Source organism: Ranitomeya imitator, chromosome 3, assembly GCF_032444005.1.
Source record: "Ranitomeya imitator isolate aRanImi1 chromosome 3, aRanImi1.pri, whole genome shotgun sequence".
Taxonomy (NCBI): Eukaryota; Metazoa; Chordata; class Amphibia; order Anura; family Dendrobatidae; genus Ranitomeya; species Ranitomeya imitator.
The window spans coordinates 169,110,326-169,130,344 of record NC_091284.1 but is presented as its reverse complement, the minus strand read 5'-3'; positions in this window follow the sequence as shown (position 1 = coordinate 169,130,344).

Below are 20,019 nucleotides of genomic sequence, written 5' to 3'. Positions count from 1 at the left end.
AGAGGGTAAGACCCAGAAAGGAATTTCTCAACAAATAGGCTGTTCCCAGAGTGCTGTATCAAGGCACCTCAATGGTAAGTCTGTTGGAAGGAAACAATGTGGCAGAAAACGCTGTACAACGAGAAGAGGAGACCGGACCCTGAGGAAGATTGTGGAGAAGGACCGATTCCAGACCTTGGGGAACCTGAGGAAGCAGTGGACTGAGTCTGGTGTGGAAACATCCAGAGCCACCGTGCACAGGCGTGTGCAGGAAATGGGCTACAGGTGCCGCATTCCCCAGGTAAAGCCACTTTTGAACCATAAACAGCGGCAGAGGCGCATGACCTGGGCTACAGAGAAGCAGCACTGGACTGTTGCTAAGTGGTCCCAAGTACTTTTTTCTGATGAAAGCAAATTTTGCATGTCATTCGGAAATCAAGGTGCCAGAGTCTGGAGGAAGACTGGGGAGAAGGAAATGCCAAAATGCCTGAAGTCCAGTGTCAAGTACCCACAGTCAGTGATGGTGTGGGGTGCCATGTCAGCTGCTGGTGTTGGTCCACTGTGTTTCATCAAGGGCAGGGTCAATGCAGCTAGCTATCAGGAGATTTTGGAGCACTTCATGCTTCCATCGGCTGAAATGCTTTATGGAGATGAAGATTTCATTTTTCAGCACGACCTGGCACCTGCTCACAGTGCCAAAACCACTGGTAAATGGTTTACTGACCATGGTATTACTGTGCTCAATTGGCCTGCCAACTCTCCTGACCTGAACCCCATAGAGAATCTGTGGGATATTGTGAAGAGAAAGTTGAGAGACGCAAGACCCAACACTCTGGATGAGCTTAAGGCCGCTATTGAAGCATCCTGGGCCTCCATAACATCTCAGCAGTGTCACAGGCTGATTGCCTCCATGCCACGCCGCATTGAAGCAGTCATTTCTGCCAAAGGATTCCCGACCAAGTATTGAGTGCATAACTGAACATTATTATTTGTTGGTTTTTTTGTTTGTTATTAAAAAACACTTTTATTTGATTGGATGGGTGAAATATGCTAATTTATTGAGACAGGTTTTTTGGGTTATCAGGAATTGTATGCCAAAATCATCAGTATTAAAACAATAAAAGACCTGACAAATTTCAGTTGGTGGATAATGAATCTATAATATATGAAAGTTTAATTGTAATCATTACATTATGGTAAATAATGAAATTTAACACTATATGCTAATTTTTTGAGAAGGACCTGTATATTTATATATTCCTAGATATATATATATATATATATATATATATATATATATATATATATATATATATATATATTTTTTTTATAACAAAAACCAAACCTAAGGACGTAATCACAAGTAGAGAAGTCCCTTCTATAGGACGTGCCCATTGCACTCCAACGGGGGACAAAGGGGGGCAAAACTCCCCTATAATATAAACCTATAAATTCCAGAGAGAATAGTGCCCCATGTCCAAAAGATACGATTTAATCCATTTTAAATATAAAATCAATAAACTTTATTAACAAAAATACAAAAGAGTACAACAATATGTATTGAGGATAAGGTGTGTGACACTAAAGGACATTCACACCGGAGTGCGTACATAACACAGAGTATAGGCGCAGCAGGAACAACATATAGGGAGAAGTAATAAATAACAACAGGCTAGTAATAAAGTGCCAGAGATTGTATGTACATATGTCGGCCGGGTGATAGCGAAAAAGGTGAAGGGGTTAAATAGAACCAATAACCCTATAGTGGGGATAAACTCTGCCTTTATACGCGCTCACCCATATTGCAACCTGCCCAAATCGTATTACCATAAAAATACACTCCTAGACCTGCCTACTGCTTACCCATGTGCGCAGACTCCAGTGTGGACTGTCCCACCGAAAGCCCCGACGCTCGTTTCGCGTTATAAGTGCTTCCTCGGGGGGGGCCTCCCGAATACTGTGTATTCATTGCATTATTCTGAAATCTTCATAAATAAACTACATACATATTCTAGAATACCCGATGCATTAGAATCGGGCAACCATCTAGTAATATAATACAAAATAATGCAAATGCTTTAGTTTTACTCAATTGAGCTGATGCACAAATGAATACACCCACATCAAAAACTAGAACATCTAGCACTTTGTATGGCCTCCATGATTTTAAGGACAACATCAAGTCCAGCCATGAATGAACAAGTTGGAAACATATTGCAACTAGGGTTGAGCGAAACGGGTCGGCCAGATTCAGAAGTCGCTGACTTTTGGCAAAGTCGGGTTTCATGAAACCCGATCCGACCCCTGTGTGGGGTCGGCCATGAGGTCGGCGATCTTCTGATCTGGAATCGGAATTCTGATACCGAGTTCCGATATGTTTAAGATATCGGGAATCGGTATCGGAATTCATATTTAAGTGTAAAATAAAGAATAAAAAAAAAATATATTGATATACTCACCCTCGGACGCGCCCTGCTTCTCACCGGCAGCCTTCCTTCCTAAGAATGAGCGCCTGAAGGTCCTTCGATGACATCGCGGCTTGTGATTGGTCGCGTGAGCGGTCACATGGGCGTCACGCGACCAATCACAAGCCGCGATGTCATCTAAGGTCCTTCAGGCGCTAATTCTTAGGAAGGAAGCGTCCGAAGGCGCGTCCGAGGGTGAGTATATTCCTAATAGGTATATACTCACCCTCGGACGCGCTCTGGTTCTAACCTGCAGCCTTCCTTCCTAAGAATCAGCACCTGAAGGACCTTAGATGATGTTGCGGCTTGTGATTGGTCGCGTGACGCCCATGTGACCGCTCACGTGACCAATCACAAGCCGCAACGTCATCGAAGGTCCTTCAGGCGCTCATTCTTAGGAAGGAAGGCTGCCGGTGAGAACCAGGGCACGTCCGAGGGTAAGTATATCAATATTTTTTAATTTGATTCTTTATTTTACACTTAAATATGGATCCCAGGGCCTGAAGGAGTGTTTCCTCTCCTTCAGACCCTGGGAACCATTAGAAACCCAATGCACTGCATTGGGTTTCGTGTTTCGGCCGACCCCGACCCCGACTTTTCTATAGGATCGGCCGATTTCACTTGACCCGACTTTTGAAATAGTCGGGTTTTGTGAAACCCGACCCGATCCTATAAAAAGAAAAGTCGCTCAACCCTAATTGCAACATCTATCTTTTTCCATTATTTAATAACACCCTCCTTAAGAGCCTGTATGCTGGATGGAAAGTGGTGCTCAACTTGTCTCTACAAAACTCCCCAAAGGCATTCATTTGGGTTCAGGAGACACACTAGGCCATTTCATCACTTTCGCTATGTTCTTCTTCTGAAATGCAACAGATGTGTGTTTTAGATTATTATTATCATGTTGGAAAAGTGCATGTCTACTAAGGGCACGGAGTGATGGTAGCATCTTCTCTTTCAATATAGAGCAGTACATCTGTGAATTTATGAAGAGAGAAGGAGGAGAGAAGTTTTTTCCACCAACATAGAAGAGGAAGCTTTACTATTAGGGCAGTGAGAATCTGGAATTCCTTGCCCGAAGAGGTGGTGATGACGAACTCAGTTGAGGGGTTCAAGAGAGGCCTGGATGTCTTCCTGGAGCGTAACAATATTGTATCTTACAGTTATTAGGTCCTTTAGAAGGACGTAGATCTGGGGATTTATTCTGACAGAATATAGGCTGAACTGGATGGACAAATGTCTTTTTTCGGCCTTGCTAACTATGATACTATATTACTATGTAAATGTTTCACTGTAATCAGCATTTTTCTTTGTACTCCTAACCATTGCAATACCATAGTTTTGAAGCCATCAGTTCCAAAAGCATTTATCTTGGTCTTATCACTCTAGAGTATAGAGTCCCAGTAGTCTTCATATTTTTCGGCATGTGCAGGCTTTTTTTGTTCATGGGCTTTAAGAGAGGCTTCCTTCATGGACAGCACCCATGCATGTAGTGTAAGCTTTATTGTGTCATAGGAAACACTGTCCTGTTTTGACTTTTTAGTTCTTTAACTCACTGCAGTGAAATTACATGTTGATTTTCTTCACCTCTTCTCATCAGAAGGAGTCCTTGTTTAAATATTAACTACTGAGGTTGGCTTGGACGTCTCTCTGAGATGGTTGCAGTTCCATATTTGCTAAATTTTTGTCTCACTGTTGCTGCAGTATTTTAACTGATAAGTAAAGCTTTGTGGACCTCATGGTAGCCTTCACCTTTCTTGTGTGAATAAATGTTTTTTCTTCCTCAGGCCTTATGACATTTCTCTTCCATGTGGTGACAGTGCTGACTGCATGAAATGGGAAGCGGTTTTCCTTGTTAAGTAGCACCCCTTTATTGTCAACTGTCTAATGAATAATTAGACTTTAATATAAAATCACACTGGTAAAAAAAAGTGTTTTTTTGTTTTTTTGTTGGTACACAAAATGAGAATGCTTGGTCTGGGGGAAAATGTGTGTAAATGGGTTAGTAACTGGCTTAGTGATAGAAAGCAGAGGGTGGTTATAAATGGTATAGTCTCTAACTGGGTCGCTGTGACCAGTGGGGTACCGCAGGGGTCAGTATTGGGACCTGTTCTCTTCAACATATTCATTAATGATCTGGTAGAAGGTTTACACAGTAAAATATCGATATTTGCAGATGATACAAAACTATGTAAAGCAGTTAATACAAGAGAAGATAGTATTCTGCTACAGATGGATCTGGATAAGTTGGAAACTTGGGCTGAAAGGTGGCAGATGAGGTTTAATAATGATAAATGTAAGGTTATACACATGGGAAGAGGGAATCAATATCACCATTACACACTGAACGGGAAACCACTGGGTAAATCTGACAGGGAGAAGGACTTGGGGATCCTAGTTAATGATAAACTTACCTGGAGCAGCCAGTGCCAGGCAGCAGCTGCCAAGGCAAACAGGATCATGGGGTGCATTAAAAGAGGTCTGGATACACATGATGAGAGCATTATACTGCCTCTGTACAAATCCCTAGTTAGACCGCACATGGAGTACTGTGTCCAGTTTTGGGCACCGGTGCTCAGGAAGGATATAATGGAACTAGAGAGAGTACAAAGGAGGGCAACAAAATTAATAAAGGGGATGGGAGAACTACAATACCCAGATAGATTAGCGAAATTAGGATTATTTAGTCTAGAAAAAAGACGACTGAGGGGCGATCTAATAACCATGTATAAGTATATAAGGGGACAATACAAATATCTCGCTGAGGATCTGTTTATACCAAGGAAGGTGACGGGCACAAGGGGGCATTCTTTGCGTCTGGAGGAGAGAAGGTTTTTCCACCAACATAGAAGAGGAATCTTTACTGTTAGGGCAGTGAGAATCTGGAATTGCTTGCCTGAGGAGGTGGTGATGGCGAACTCAGTCGAGGGGTTCAAGAGAGGCCTGGATGTCTTCCTGGAGCAGAACAATATTGTATCATACAATTATTAGGTTCTGTAGAAGGACGTAGATCTGGGTATTTATTATGATGGAATATAGGCTGAACTGGATGGACAAATGTCTTTTTTCGGCCTTACTAACTATGTTACTATGTTACTTAGTTACATCAGGGTTTTCGTTTACTTTTTTCTCTTGCAGGTTTCAATGTTTTGTGGCCAATGTGAACATGCGTTTAACCTCTGCATGTGTACCAACTCAATTTAAGCTCAATTTTAAGACTTTCATTGGGATGCAGTCATTTTTGCAAAAAATATTGAATTGATTTGCTAGAATTACTTTTTTGAGTATGCAAAATAATAAAACTTGTTTGCAATCAATTGCCTACATTTGTGGAAATATTTTGTAGTATGGTATGAAAATGTTGATTCTGAAAGGAAATTAAAAGTTTTCTGTTGTGATGTGCTCATTTATGTGAGCACGGTATATATAGCTTTATGTATATTTATACAGTGTGTACGGAAAGTATTCAGACCCCTTTACATTTTTCACTCTTTGTTTCATTGCAGCCATTTGGTACATTCATAAAAGTTCATTTTTTTCTCATTATTGTACACTATGCACCCCATCTTGACTGAAAAAAACAGAAATGTAGTAATTTTTGCATATTTATTAAAAAAGAAAAACTGAAATATCACATGGTCATAACTATTCAGACGCTTTGCTCAGTATTGAGTAGAAGCTCCCTTTCCAGCTTCTACAGCCATGAGTCTTCTTGGGAATGATGCAACAAGTTTTTCACACCTGGATTTGGGGATCCTCTTCCATTCATTCTTGCAGATCCTCTCCAGTTCTGTCAGGATAGATGGTGAAAGAAGGTGAACTGCCATTTTCAGGTCTCTCCAGAGATGCTCAATTGGGTTTAGGTCAGAGCTCTGGCTGGCCAGTCAAGAATGGTGACAGAGTTGTTCTGAAGCCACTCCTTTGTTATTTTATCTGTGTGTGTTCAGGGTCAATGTCTTGTTGGAAGGTGAACCTTCGGCTAAGTCTGAGGTCCAGAGCACTCTGAAAGAGGTTTTTATCCAGGATATCTCTGTTCTTGGCCGCATTCATGTTTCCTTCAATGCCATCCTGTCCCTGCAGCTAAAAAGCACCCCCATAGCATGATGCTGCCACCACCATGTTTCACTGTTGGGAATGTATTGGGCAGGTGATGAGCAGTGCCTGGTTTTCTCTACACAAATCACTTAGAGTTATCACCAAAAAAGTCTATCTTCATCTCATCAGACCAGAGAATCTTATTTCTCATAGTCTGGGAGTCCTTCATGTGTTTTTTTTTTAGCAAACTCTTGGCTTTCATATGTGTTGCACTGAGGAGAGGCTTCCGTCGGGCCACTCTGCCATAAAGGCCTGATTGGTGAAAGGCTGCAGTGATAGTTGACTTTGTGGAATTTTCTCCCATCTCCCTACTGCATCTCTGGACCTCAGCCACAGTGATCTTGGGGTTTTTCTTTACCTCTCTTACCAAGGCTCATCTCCCACGATTGCCCAGTTTTACTGCATGGTCAGGTCTAGGAAGTCTTCTGGTGGTCCCAAGCTTCTTCCATTTAAGGATTATGGAGGCCACTGTGCTCTTAGGAATCTTGAGTACTGCATAAATTATTTTATAATCTTGGCCAGATCTGTGCCTTGCCATAATTCTATCTCTGAGCTCCCTGGCCAGTTCCTTTGACCTCATGATTCTCATTTGGTCTGACATGCACTGTGAGCTGTGAGGTCTTATACAGACAGGTGTGTGCCTTTCCAAATCAAGTCCTATTAGTTTAATTAAACACAGCTGGACTCTAATGAAGGAGTTGCACCATCTCAAGGAAGATCACAAGGAAATGGACAGCATGTGATGTAAATATGAGTGTCTGAGCAAAGGGTCTGAATACTTATGACCATGTGATATTTCCGTTTTTTACTTTTTTAATAAATTTGCAAAAATTTCTACATTTCTGTTTTTTTCAGTCAAGATGGGGTGCAGAGTGTACAATAATGAGAAAAAATGAACTTTTTTGAATTTACCAAATGGCTGCAATGAAACAAAGAGTGAAAATTTTAAAGGGATCTCAATACTTTCTTTAACCATTGTATATTTAAAATAGAATTTCATCAATTATGATAGTAGTCAAGGATCAGAAGACAGCAACAGATGACAGACAGTGTCAAGTGACAGCAACATCAGGAAGAAGGTATATGAGAAGCTGTAGAAATACCAGGGCCTCAAAGAAGAACTGGAGAAGATGTGGAAGGTGAAGGCAACATTGATTCCAATGGTGATAGGAGCATTTGGAGCAGTGACCCCTTAGTTGGGGAACTGGCTACAACAGATCCCAGGAGCAACATCTGAACTCTCTGTCCAGAAAAGCACAAAGCTGGGAACAATAAGAGGCTCAGCAGAACCCTCAGACTCCAAGGCCTCTGGTAGAGACTCGAGAATGAGAAAGGACAAAAAAGACCTTCCCACTGGGCAATGAGAAGGAAGTTTATATATACTGTACATTGCCACCAAAACCTAATAACTGGTTGGGCCACCATTAGCAGTAACAACCGCAATCTAGCGTTTGCAGTAACTGACAATGAGTCTTTTACAATGCTTTGGAGGAATTTTGGCTCACTCATCTTTGCAAAATATTGGAGGGTTTCCAAGCATGAACCGCTTTTTTAAGGTCATGCCATAGCATCTCAATTGAATTAAAGTCAGGCCACCCCAAATTCTTTATTTTGTTTTTCTTAAGCCATTCAGAGGTGGACTTGCTGGTGTGTTTTGGATCATCATCCTGCTGCATAACCCAAGTTCACATGAGCTTGAGGTCACAAACAGATGGCCGGAGATTCTCCTTCAGGATTTTTTGGTAGATTCCAGAATTCATGGTTCCAATTACCACTGCAAGTCTTACAGGTCCTGAAGCAGCAAAACAGCTCCAGACCATCACACTACCACCACTGGTGATAGTAGTTTGTGAAGCTGAGGAACTGCTGAATAGCTTTCAGTCAGACCGAGGCTACTTCAAAACGGCAGATACTTTTTCAGGACCCATCTTCAGGCCGATCTCAGATATTTATGCCCCAGAAAAGGCAGAGAGGTCTGCTCAAAGATGCATTTCTCAAATTTGACGTATAGACGGTTTTTCCTAAGCCTCTGCAGGATCTGGTGAACATCTCTTGAGTGTGAAGGGAAATCAGGAGAGAACACCAAGATATCATCCAGGTACACAACCATGCATGTGTAGAGAAGATCCCGGAAGATGCCATTTACTAGTTCCTGGAAGACGGCTGGTGCATTGCAGAGTCCAAACGCCATTACCCGATATTAGTAGTGGCCTTCACGAGTATTAAAAGCCGTCTTCCATTCATCACCTCTGCGAATTCAGATCAGATAGTATGCTCCCCTGCAGGTCAAGTTTGGTGAAGACTCTGAACCCTTTTAACTGATCGAATAGCTCAGAGATGAGAGGCAGAGGGTATTTATACTTTACCATGATCTGATTCAATACCCTTTAATCGATACAGGGATGGAGAGAGCATCCTTCTTCTTTACTAAAAAGAATCCTGCTACAGCCGGGGAGGAGGACTTCTGGATAAAACTGCTGGCAAGGTTCTTCTCAACATATTCAGATATAGCACTGGTCTCAACTCAATACATGGGATAGACTCGAACTCTAGGGGTAGATGCACAAGGAAGAATGTCAATAGGACAGTCATACGGCCTATGTAGTCATAAAGTCTCTACCGCCTTTTTGTCAAAGATGCTAGCGTAAATCCAATAGGATGCAGGAAAACCAGGTAGGTTAGATGGAGAAACCGCAGGTCGAACTGGACGAATGGGAACCAGGCAGGATACCTGGCATCCCTGTCACTAATGGAGGACCTCTACAGAACTCCAATCCAAGATGGGTTCGTGTCTCCACAGCCACGGCAAACCTAAGAGCAGATGGTGAGATAGACCAGACAGCACATAGAGAGAAATCTTCTCAGAATGTAGCATCACCACCTGAAGCTCCAACAGCCTCTGTAATGAACTGGATGGTCTTGGGAAAGGGATTTCCATCAACCAAAGAAATTACCATCCGATCAGGAAGGTGAAGGATCAGGATTTTATACCGTTCAACCTCAGCCTGTTGATCACAATTAACTGTGGAACCAGAGTCCAGGTAGGCTGACTCACTAAAAAAACTTTTGCAGTAGAAGAGCGACACAGTCAAGGATGGAGAGAAGGGAGTTTTGCCCAAGGTAGCCTCTCCAACGGAGCCTAGGCACTGGTGTTTCCTGCTCTCTTCGGACAGGATCGGATGTAGTGTATGGAGCTGCCACAATAGAAACACCTTCCTTCAGAGCGACGAACCTTCTGGCATCGCTTAGTCAGCTGCACGTGGTCAACCTGCACAGGTTAAAGGAGTGATGTCGCAGCAGGAACTGCTTGGAGATCGGCCTTTGGAAGGTGGAAGCTAAGAGCACGGATCTCCTCTTGCGGGAAACCTCCTTGTTCCATTCTTGGAACCTAATGTCTAGCTCGGTTGCTAAAGATACTAGGTCATCCAGTGAGGTGGGTATCTCCCGACCTGTGAGTTCATCCTTGATTCACCTTAGAGAGGCCCTCCCACAATGTGACCACCAGAGCCTCATTATTCCAACTGAGTTCGAATGACTAGGAATGAAAACGAACTGCATACTGACCCACAGAGAGATTACCCTGGTGTAACCTGAGTAGAGAAGAGGTTGCATAAGAAATGTGGCCAGGCTCATGGAAGACTTTACGAAAGACTTCTAAGAAGGACTGGAGATTCAACATTAAAACCTCTCTCTTTCACAGATGATTGAGCCATGCCATGGCTTCACCATATAGATGGTACATGATGATGGCTACTTTGGCTTGGTCTGAGGCAAACCGATGAGACAGGAGTTCAAAGTGCAGCGTGCACTGGCTAATGAACCACTGACACAGGGTGGGATCTCTGCAAAAGCGTGGATGAGCCTTCAAATGAGGAACCAGATACATAAATGGTGGCCTGATGAATTAGTCATGGAGACTGTCACCTGAGAATGTGTCGACATACAGAACTGCCAACGTATCAAGACGGGGTATTCACAGTTTGTAGATAGGATAAAATCTTATCATTATACCTCCTGGTATAGGTCCGAGATGAGGAATGCTTGAGAGCCAGCAGATTCCATTGCCAGTGCAAACTGTAACAGGCTGAGTGATGGAATCACTGTGCCGGAGCCCAAGGAAGGCCTCAAGGAGCGTGACTGGGAGTCTCACCCAATCTGGCCATGGATATGCAGCATATGATGTCAATATCCAAGGAGAGACAAGGGAGGTGGTCCAGGTGCTACTCCAGGACTGACCTTGGGTAGATGGCAGTTGACCCCCTAGGAACGGGTAGCTGGGGCAACCCAACGGAATGTCCAGTAGATGCAGACAGGCAGAGGAAGAAGATGGGTATCACAGGTGCAGACAGGACCAGCTGTTGAGAAGATGGGCACTGGCAGGTGCCGGTTGAATCGGATGATAGACAGGCAGGTGGGCATGGTTGATAGGGAGGCTGAAGAGCACAGCTGATAAACAGGCTGCGTGCACGGCTGATAGGCTGGCGGGCATAGCTGATAGACAGGCTGGCAAGTACAGCTGATAGACAGGCTGGTGGGTATGGCTAGTGAGCATGGCTGATATACAGGCTGGTGAACACTGGGACCTGAGAACTGACAAGGATGTTAGGGACACACTTATTACGTTGCACAGGCAACTCCCACCTAATGGAGGTGCCTTAAATAGTAAGTGCTCCTCAGTCATAGGCTGGAGACACTTTAGGGCAGCACACTGTCATTTTAAGAAGCTGGGACCATGCATCTAAGCACTATGCCCGGGGATCTGCAAGCAGTGCACAGACCCCAGGCAGCCACAAGGGAGCGAGGATGCATGACAGCGTTGGAGAGTATGTCCGCGTCTCAGCTAGGGGAGGGAGGTGGAGAGCAGAGACACTACAGACAAGGCAGGAATGGCAGGAGGAGGAGAGGGAGGTGCAGGGCTGCGGCGGTGAGAGCTTCGGTGTCTCTGCCAGGGAAGGATATTCAGAGACACTGGTGTTATGTGTTTTATCCATCTGGATTCAAAACTCATTATTAGTCACATTTGCAAAACTAGCAGCTTCATTACTGTTCAAATACGCATTCTAATAACTGCTATTTATATCTATCTATATTACATGGTTAATCATGCCAGAAATAAAGGATCATGCACTCAAGGAAACTTGAGAATATATAGGATATCTTACATATGCAACTCTTTTCTTAAATCTTTTCACGGGAGTTGGCTACAGGTTCTGATTTCAGATGAAAAATGCATAATTATTAAACCACATCCCATTCAATGTATCATTACTTTTAAGCATGAAAGAATGCTAGATAAAGTCATATATAAAGTTAAAGTGCTGAGAAAGCATTTTGGAATTTGATTAATTTACCATGAAAGAAAAGTGTATAGCAAAAATGAAAACAGTATGAAAACATTTCCTTCATAAATGTCACTTTAAATGATGATTTATGAATGTTATTTCTAAACCTGCAATAATGTGAGCAACGGCCTTTCATGCATGAAAAGAAAATTAATCATCTCCCAGTAAATAGCGATGGACAAAGGGTAAACGGTAAAGTTCGGAGTCCGTACCAAACACCTAGTGTTTGTGCCCTGATCCCGAGCACAGTCTTTTTCAGGAAGTCCGTGCTACAGTTTGGGTTTGGCAGCCAGAACAAAGTTTTTGAAATCAACAAGCTTTGCTGCTGAGGACACGTCCGGCTCAATCACAGCCATGACAAGCTCCTGTCTCCGGTGCAATGACTGTACGCACAGCAGACGCAATGTAATGACATCATCACGTCTGCTGCCTCACATGCTGATTGATTAAAGAAGGAGTTGTCATCCACCAATGTATTCATTGCTGCCTGCATACTGAAGATGTGGACAGCGGTGACATTGGGAAGCGGGTGGCGGCGGACGGGCAACAGGCAGGGGCATAGTGCGGTCTATCGGCCACTGTTTTCTGCCTTTCGCCTGTATCGGTTCATGGGCCAGACTGTAATAGGCGAAGGGCCAGATGTGGCCCAGGGGCAGTACTTTGCCCAGCTCAATATTATGGGGAAACCAACTTGGCTGAGCCTGAGTTCATGTGATCATTTTGCGGCTCATCCAATTTTCTCCTATGTGTAAAATGGCAGGGGACATTTTAGGCAATTTGAGTAAAGGCAATCACAAATAGTTCAAATTACAGCGAATTGCTTAAAATTCAACACAAATTACCTTTTTGCATTTCTAGTTTTAGTTTTGCCATATTAGTGCTAATAATTGTACTGAATCTTGAAAAGAAAAGGGATTTCTGCATGTAACTGTATTTATATAAATTATTTTCCAATTTCCAACAATAACATACCTATCTACTTTTCTGGATTTAAAAGTTTAAGTTTGGTTAATTGTTTTCCTGCTAAATTTACTATTCTCTATTCTCTAATAAATACTATACAAATTTCACATGGACTGTATACCAGGTGAACGCAAAAACATCATTCTGAAATGAATACAAGGAACACAACTAGTTGCTCCCTGATGAGAGCAAACAGCTTGAATGCCAAAACTCATTTATTTTAGCTTGAATGCAAAATACATGTCTTGTCTACCAAAAATAATATAATTACAAACAAAGCAAAGAACGTCTGAGGATTTTAATGTATGCAAGGCCAACATAACAACTCTGCTGCTCTGGATATGTGTCTCTGCAACTGTAAAACAAGTTTAACGCTCAGTGTTACTACATATATAGACTGTAGAAATTATATTGGTTCTTTCTCCAGGTTTCATTCTCCAGTTTCCTTTTTTATCCTCTGCTATTTTTATTGGAAACTACGTGTTTCAAAAAGTTGAGGTGTTTAAAAAGTAAAACATGAATAATGCTGCTATAGAATAGTTAGTCCTGGAAAGTGGCGCTTCCACTGTAAAAGGTGATATAATTAAAGATAAGAGTGGCAAAGATATAAAGATATAGGGCCCTATAGCGACTGAAGCCCTGGCACCCACCATAGTTACACCCCTGCTTCCCAGTGTATGCCTTCCAATATATTTGTGGTAATTTTACAAAAAAATTGTATATCTACAATTCGTAGTCGTAGTAAAATGAATGGGTGATTAAAATGTTTGGCCTACTATCGAATAGTGACAACTATTGTAAACCTATCAGATTGTGGAATTAGGGACTGTAATATACTGACATGAAATCTTATCAGAATGATCTTTTCAGTAATGGTTTGAATTAGGCGATCATTAGGTCTTGTTTCATTTGGTTTCAGCTTTTTTGACAGTCAGAATTCCATAGTCTGCAACATTTTTTTGCATATACAAGAATGGTCAATTTTATGTGCCAATGGAATCTGTCAGGATCTGTAGGATTCTGTTCAAAAGATATCAAACTGGATTGGTAACATCCATTATGAATAATGTAAAACAGAGACATGGTTCCTTTTCTGTAACTGTAAACTGTACCTACTTGACAGGAGAAACTAAGGATTGCCTCTAGTGACCTAACAACCAGGCAACCCCCACATGTACTTATGCTGGCTATCAGATGTAAATCATTCAGCTGCGGCAAGAAAAACTACATCTACGAGCACTAAAAAATACTCGGAGGACCCCCGAGCGTGCTTGGGAAATCTCAAGTAAAGAGTATATTCACTCATCACTAATCACCTCCTTAGTTATTAGTAAAATTCTAAAAAAAAAAAAAAAAACAACCCATAAATTATAAAAATGAGTCCTGTTTCCAAGTCACATTTTCTAGCCTCATTTTTGATCTGCTGAAAGTTGATCTGGCTACCGTAAGTTTATTTGGGTACTGTGAATGTTTTTCTTTATAATTTTCTATAATTTAATAAAAGCTACAAAAGACTCTCAGTTATTACAGCAATAGCTAGTCATAATAAAGATAACAGACCTTATTAAATGACTAGCTGTCATTAATAAATACAAAATACAAAATGTAGGCTGTGAATATTTAATGAACAACTTATTGTATCAGTTGAGCAAACTGAAAAAAGCGTTTTTTTTAAGTTAAACTGAAATTCCACTGAAGTAGGAAGTAACTACTTTCTTGTCCTATTCAGGTTTTAAGGTCGTTGTCCACTACTAGGACAACCCATTCTTTATCAAAATGTTTGGCCCCCATAAAATAATAAAGCGTATACTCACCTCCTGTGTTGGTACTGTCCCCACGGTATCCGCACTTGTTCTCCCGTTGCTCCCATGTCGTTGTTGTGACACGTGATGCCTGCACCCAATCAGCGTTGACATCACTATCACCACCTTGTCAGGAACACCACACTGCACTTGCTCACTGAGCCAGTGCGCATGTCCTGAGTTGAACAAACTATGCTCAAAGATACCTGTGGAGCGGGGGTGGCTGCAGTGAAGATGTGTGCTTCAGGCAAACAGGAGAACCAGAGAGAGGCCAAAAGCATTAACCCCTGCAGCACAAAACCAGAATTCGCATACAGACTATGACATGCCTCTTGACAAATCAAACATGAAGAGGAATTCTAGGCTGCAGCTAATCACATCAACAGCATGGGAGAGCAAGTGCCGACGCAGCAGGAATAGAGCCAGCATGGGAGGTGAGTATAAGCTTTATTATTTTGCAGGGATATTACAAGAAGTTGTCCAAGTAGTGTACAACTTCTTTAATCTAAATAAATATAGATGGCAAACTAAAAAGTACATTATTTGTGTAGACAAAAGTTGAGAAACTAATATCAGAGAATTCAATCTGGAAGAGCATTTCGCAGGGTGAAACACAGGATAGCAAAAATGGGAATGGCTTTTTGACGGGTATGGCTTATATAAATGACATCTATCTTAATTTAGACCTCAGACAGGCTTTCAGGTTATCCATCGGACCCATAAGCATTTATGACTGCTAAAGGGATCATACTCTTACAGAAATCGTGTGATTTTATCACTTTCTTCGTTTAGAGTTTAACACAAGTTGATAGAAGTCTTATTTTTTAATTCAGGGTTTCCTATGGTCAATATGGTTATATACAAAAAAATGCATTTACAATACTAGCTGGTCATGGTTAATGGCCTCTAGTTACAAATATTCTTGGCTTGACAAGACAGTGATCCAAAAACTTGAGAGGGAAGATTATTGCCTTCAATAATCTAGGATACAAAAATCTAGCAAAAGCATTGAATTTTCCTAGAGATACAGTTGAAAGCATGATTCAACATTAATGAAACACTAGCTATATTACCTGGAGTGGAAGAAAGAAAGCTATTATCAGCTGCCTCCAAATTTATGGGATTCCTGAGGAGGCAGGTGGTCAAAAACTCTCAAATTTCTGCAAAAATTCTGTGACAAAATTTGGTGGTTTCAGCTTCAATACTAAATACTGACATTCTCCATGCCAAACTACAGCATGAACAGCCCTACTAACCCCAAAACACAAGAAAATTCAGCACTAATAACTTCTAAACCATATAAATAAGCAGCAAAAGCTTTAGGACATTGATCCCAAGCATGGCTCTAAGTCCACCTAGGCTTGGTTTCTGAAGCCCTGAAAAAGTCTGAAGTGGTCATTGCAGTTGCCTGACTTGAACCCCAATATTTGGCGAGATTTGAAGAAGGCGAGTGCAGCATGCAAAGCCAAGATTATTAGTGACCTGGAGGCCAATGCACATGAGGAATGGACAAAGATTCCTCAGGAATGCGAAAAGAACCTTGTATCTGACTGAAGATCACATTTAGGAGCTGCTTGTTTTGAAGGAGTTGAATAAAACTTAGTCTGACTTAGTCAACAGCAGTGGCATTTTGTGTTGAATTTGGAGACACCACTTATTACATTAGTTGTGTTCAGTTGTTCAGCTATTTAAATAGTTTTTGTTTGATTGTTTTTTGCAAACGGTGGAAAGTTTGTAAATGTTAGTAATAAATCTAATTTGCATGACAGAGGGGGGATTCATTTTCATTGCAGCTGTTTATAATATAACAATGTAATATTATTTATGTTAGACAATGCACGTTTTACTATTTTCTTTACAAGTTGCCAAAACAATAGGCCATGAATGATGCTCTCAAGAAACACGCTATGAAAATGCTGTAGGTGGCTGCAGAAATGACAGTCTTCCTGGCTGTCAGCTATCAGGGGAATTATAGAATGTGAAGTAAACCCAGGAAGAACATGGTCTTGTGGGGGAGACATATTGTGGGTATTGTGACATTGACCTGTTACACAATTATGCTGTCAAAAGACAGTCAGGCGTACATAAAAGAGCATGGATAGTACTTATTGTAGCTGCAGTATGCCTGTGAGCAAAATAGGCATGAGTTTGTGCCACCTGAGAGGATTGTGGTACTAGAAGCTGGTGTTGATGTGGATATTGGAAATATTTGTTGGCTGAAGGCTGAGAGCTTTGGCCTGTTTGGATTAGCTGTGGGTTGGAGACCAGGAAACATGATGTAGTGCCTGAGGAGTGCTGCTTGCAGATTTATCCAGGAAATTAGGGGAAATCTTGTGAAGGCAATCAGTCTGTCTGCTTCACTGGTAAATGCTTGGCTATCGTGTATGAGACAACGTGGAAAATACAGTTACCCCTTTTAATAATCGGGTCTAAGAAGACTGGCCATAGAGGATGGCGGTTTGTAGTGTTAAGCTCAGACTGCCTAAGAAGCAGGATAAACTAGATTGCTACCAACCTGGTTTGGTGTTTGCTCTTAGGATGTCTGCTTGGGTTATGAAGATAATGTCAAACTGGTCAGAGGGAAAACTGTGAGGGGTGAGAGGAGTTGAGCTAAAATCTGGGAGACCAAAAGCTGGGTCAGGTCAGCGCTGTAAATAAGCAAATATTGTGAAGAGTAGAGAGAAGCTATGTAAAACTGAAGAGAACTATCCCTGGATGGGGTAGTGTGCTGAGGCTCTTGAAAAATAGGGGTTGACACAAGGCCCTTAAAGATGTCAGACAAGAATAAACAGAGCTCTTTGTGGCAGGGACTGCGTGGGAAAAGAAGACACACCCTTGAATTCAGGTTATGACAGCATTTAAAATGGATCCTGGGTAAAAAAATGAGGAATTTGTAATTCTGAGGAAAAGTGTTTTATCTCTTATTGGAGTTGTCTAGGACTTTAATATTGATGGTCTATCCTTAGTATAAATTACCAATATCTGAAAAGCTGCACCTGGTGTAATGTGGTACAGGCAGATAGCCATGGGGGAGGTACTCATCTCTTACACCTCAGGTTTACATGGGGTTCCTGGATGTGCTGTTTTTGTCCTGGTTGTTTAGACTTCTGCTGTGAGGGTGCTATGCCGTGTCAGCTGCATGTAACCAATGTTGCTACTTTGCCAGGACCAGATGTTTTACAGTTCAATGAGGGAGACCACCAGGTAAAAATAAACCTTTTACTGAACTGCAACTAGGTAGGGAATATATACAGGAGATAGCGGATACACAGTCTTATGAACGTTTCCTTCAAAACTCAGAGAATTTCCACACACAGATTCCTTTTTCTTTACCTTCTTATCCTCTATCTTCACCTTTCCTCTTTACTCTCAATATTTGTCCTCTGTATTCACTGTCTCTCACTACTTCAACACATCCCAGCCCAACGCACAGTTCTGTCTAGGAAGAGTCCTCCACTAGATCAGTGGCTCCGAGTCTATAGTGTCAGTATGGCCAGTAATTACAGTATCTTCTCTAGTGTTGAAGCTCTGGAACTCCCGCCCTGAGCATTCTATTCATCTTGCAAACTCAGGCCAGTCCAAGCTCACTACCTTCAAAAGTAATAAACTCTAGTTCTTTCTGATAAGCATCCTATCCCAGAACCCATCTCTGGAAAATCACTGTGTGCTCCAGATCTCACTATTTCTTCCTATTGATCGCCTCTCACTTGGTGACACCCAAGAATTTGGCACTGATAGGTAATTTCTCTATGCGCTCCATTAAGCCTCGCTATCATTACTAAAAAACTACACATATTATCAACATCATTAACACAAGTCACAATTCAAATTACAACCATTTACATATTTTTCAAGAGGGAACATGAGTGACATGTTCATCTCCTTACATTTCCCACTTCTTTAACGATAGCCATCCCCTGCCACCCAGAATCTGCAATACACCAAACAATCCTGCACATAATCTATGTCACCGTATGCTTGCGAAGAATACAGAGCCTGCCCATCACCTAGACTAGACAACTTTTCTTTTTTTTTGCTTGAGTCAATCCTCACAGGACCCTGGAACTTACGACCATCCAAGTCATTTTTACCGTTCTCCCAACCTGGCACCAGTTTCTTGGGTCATTTTGGTCCCACCAAACAAGGGCCCTTAAGCCAACAACATAGTCCTTTTTTCTAATAGAGTAGTCCAACGCATTAAGGGCAAAGTGTATTGTCCTCCATCATTCAATAGGATGTGAACACAGTCCTTTAGCTCCACATCTCTGAAGGAAATGAGAACACACAGTTCCTTAAGTCCCTTAGGGATGTTGACATTACTGGATAAGACTCAGCCCTTGTCGGACGGTTTAGTGTCCTCCAGTGGATGCAATGTACCCCAATCCAGCAGGAAGACGTGCAAAGAGCACAACAGACCAACAAGGGAAAACACACTTATGTCATCTATGGCCATTAATGTAGGGGATTCGTGGATACATTTGGGTCCTAGTCTGACTGAACTGTGGACTTCAGGAACCTATAACTGTTTCATTTCCTGGGTGCACAGAGCACAATGCAGCTTTTCTCCAGCTTCCAACTCTCCTCAATTTCTCTTTAATGGTCTTTATCCGACCTCGGGGTCAATGGGAACCCAGTGCCATTTGAGCCCATAAAGCCTTATTCCGATTTTTGGGAAGCAGAATTGAACATATTGAAAGTAGTACAAGAATAGTTCTTATTTTTACTTTTTCATGGTTCATAGTGCAGTATAAGTGATAATATAGATTTATTCTGCGGGTACATGTAATTACAGCGATACCAGATCTATATCTGTTTTTTTTTTTGTTTTGCTGTAATCACACAGTAATAATGACTTTTTATATGTTCGAGGAGATGTAACTTTTATATTTTTGGGTGTAAAGAGTTGTATGAGGGCTTATTTTTTGCAGAATGAGTTGTGGATTATTGGTTATCATTTTGGGGCACATAATATTTTTTGCTTGTTTTTGCTTGTTATTTTTTGCACTGTTAACCATGCGGTACAAGTGATAACACCAATTTTCCCATTGGTTGGTACGATTACTGAGATACTAGATTTATAAATTTATACATTTAAACTTTTTTAGGTTTTTGCTGCTATCACACAGTAAAAATGCTTCTTTTTTTTATAAAAAGTAGTTTTTTTCATTGCCATATTCTATTCTGAGAGCTGTAACTTTTTTTTTGTCAAACAGAACTGTACAAGAGCTTATTTTTTTGCGAGACGAGTTGCAGATTTTTTTGGTAAAATTTAGGTCCACATAATATTTTTTGGTCGCTTTTTATTCAGATTTTCAGAAAAACAGCAATTCAGTTATGGTTTTTATTTTTTGCGTTGTTCACTGAGTGTTAAAA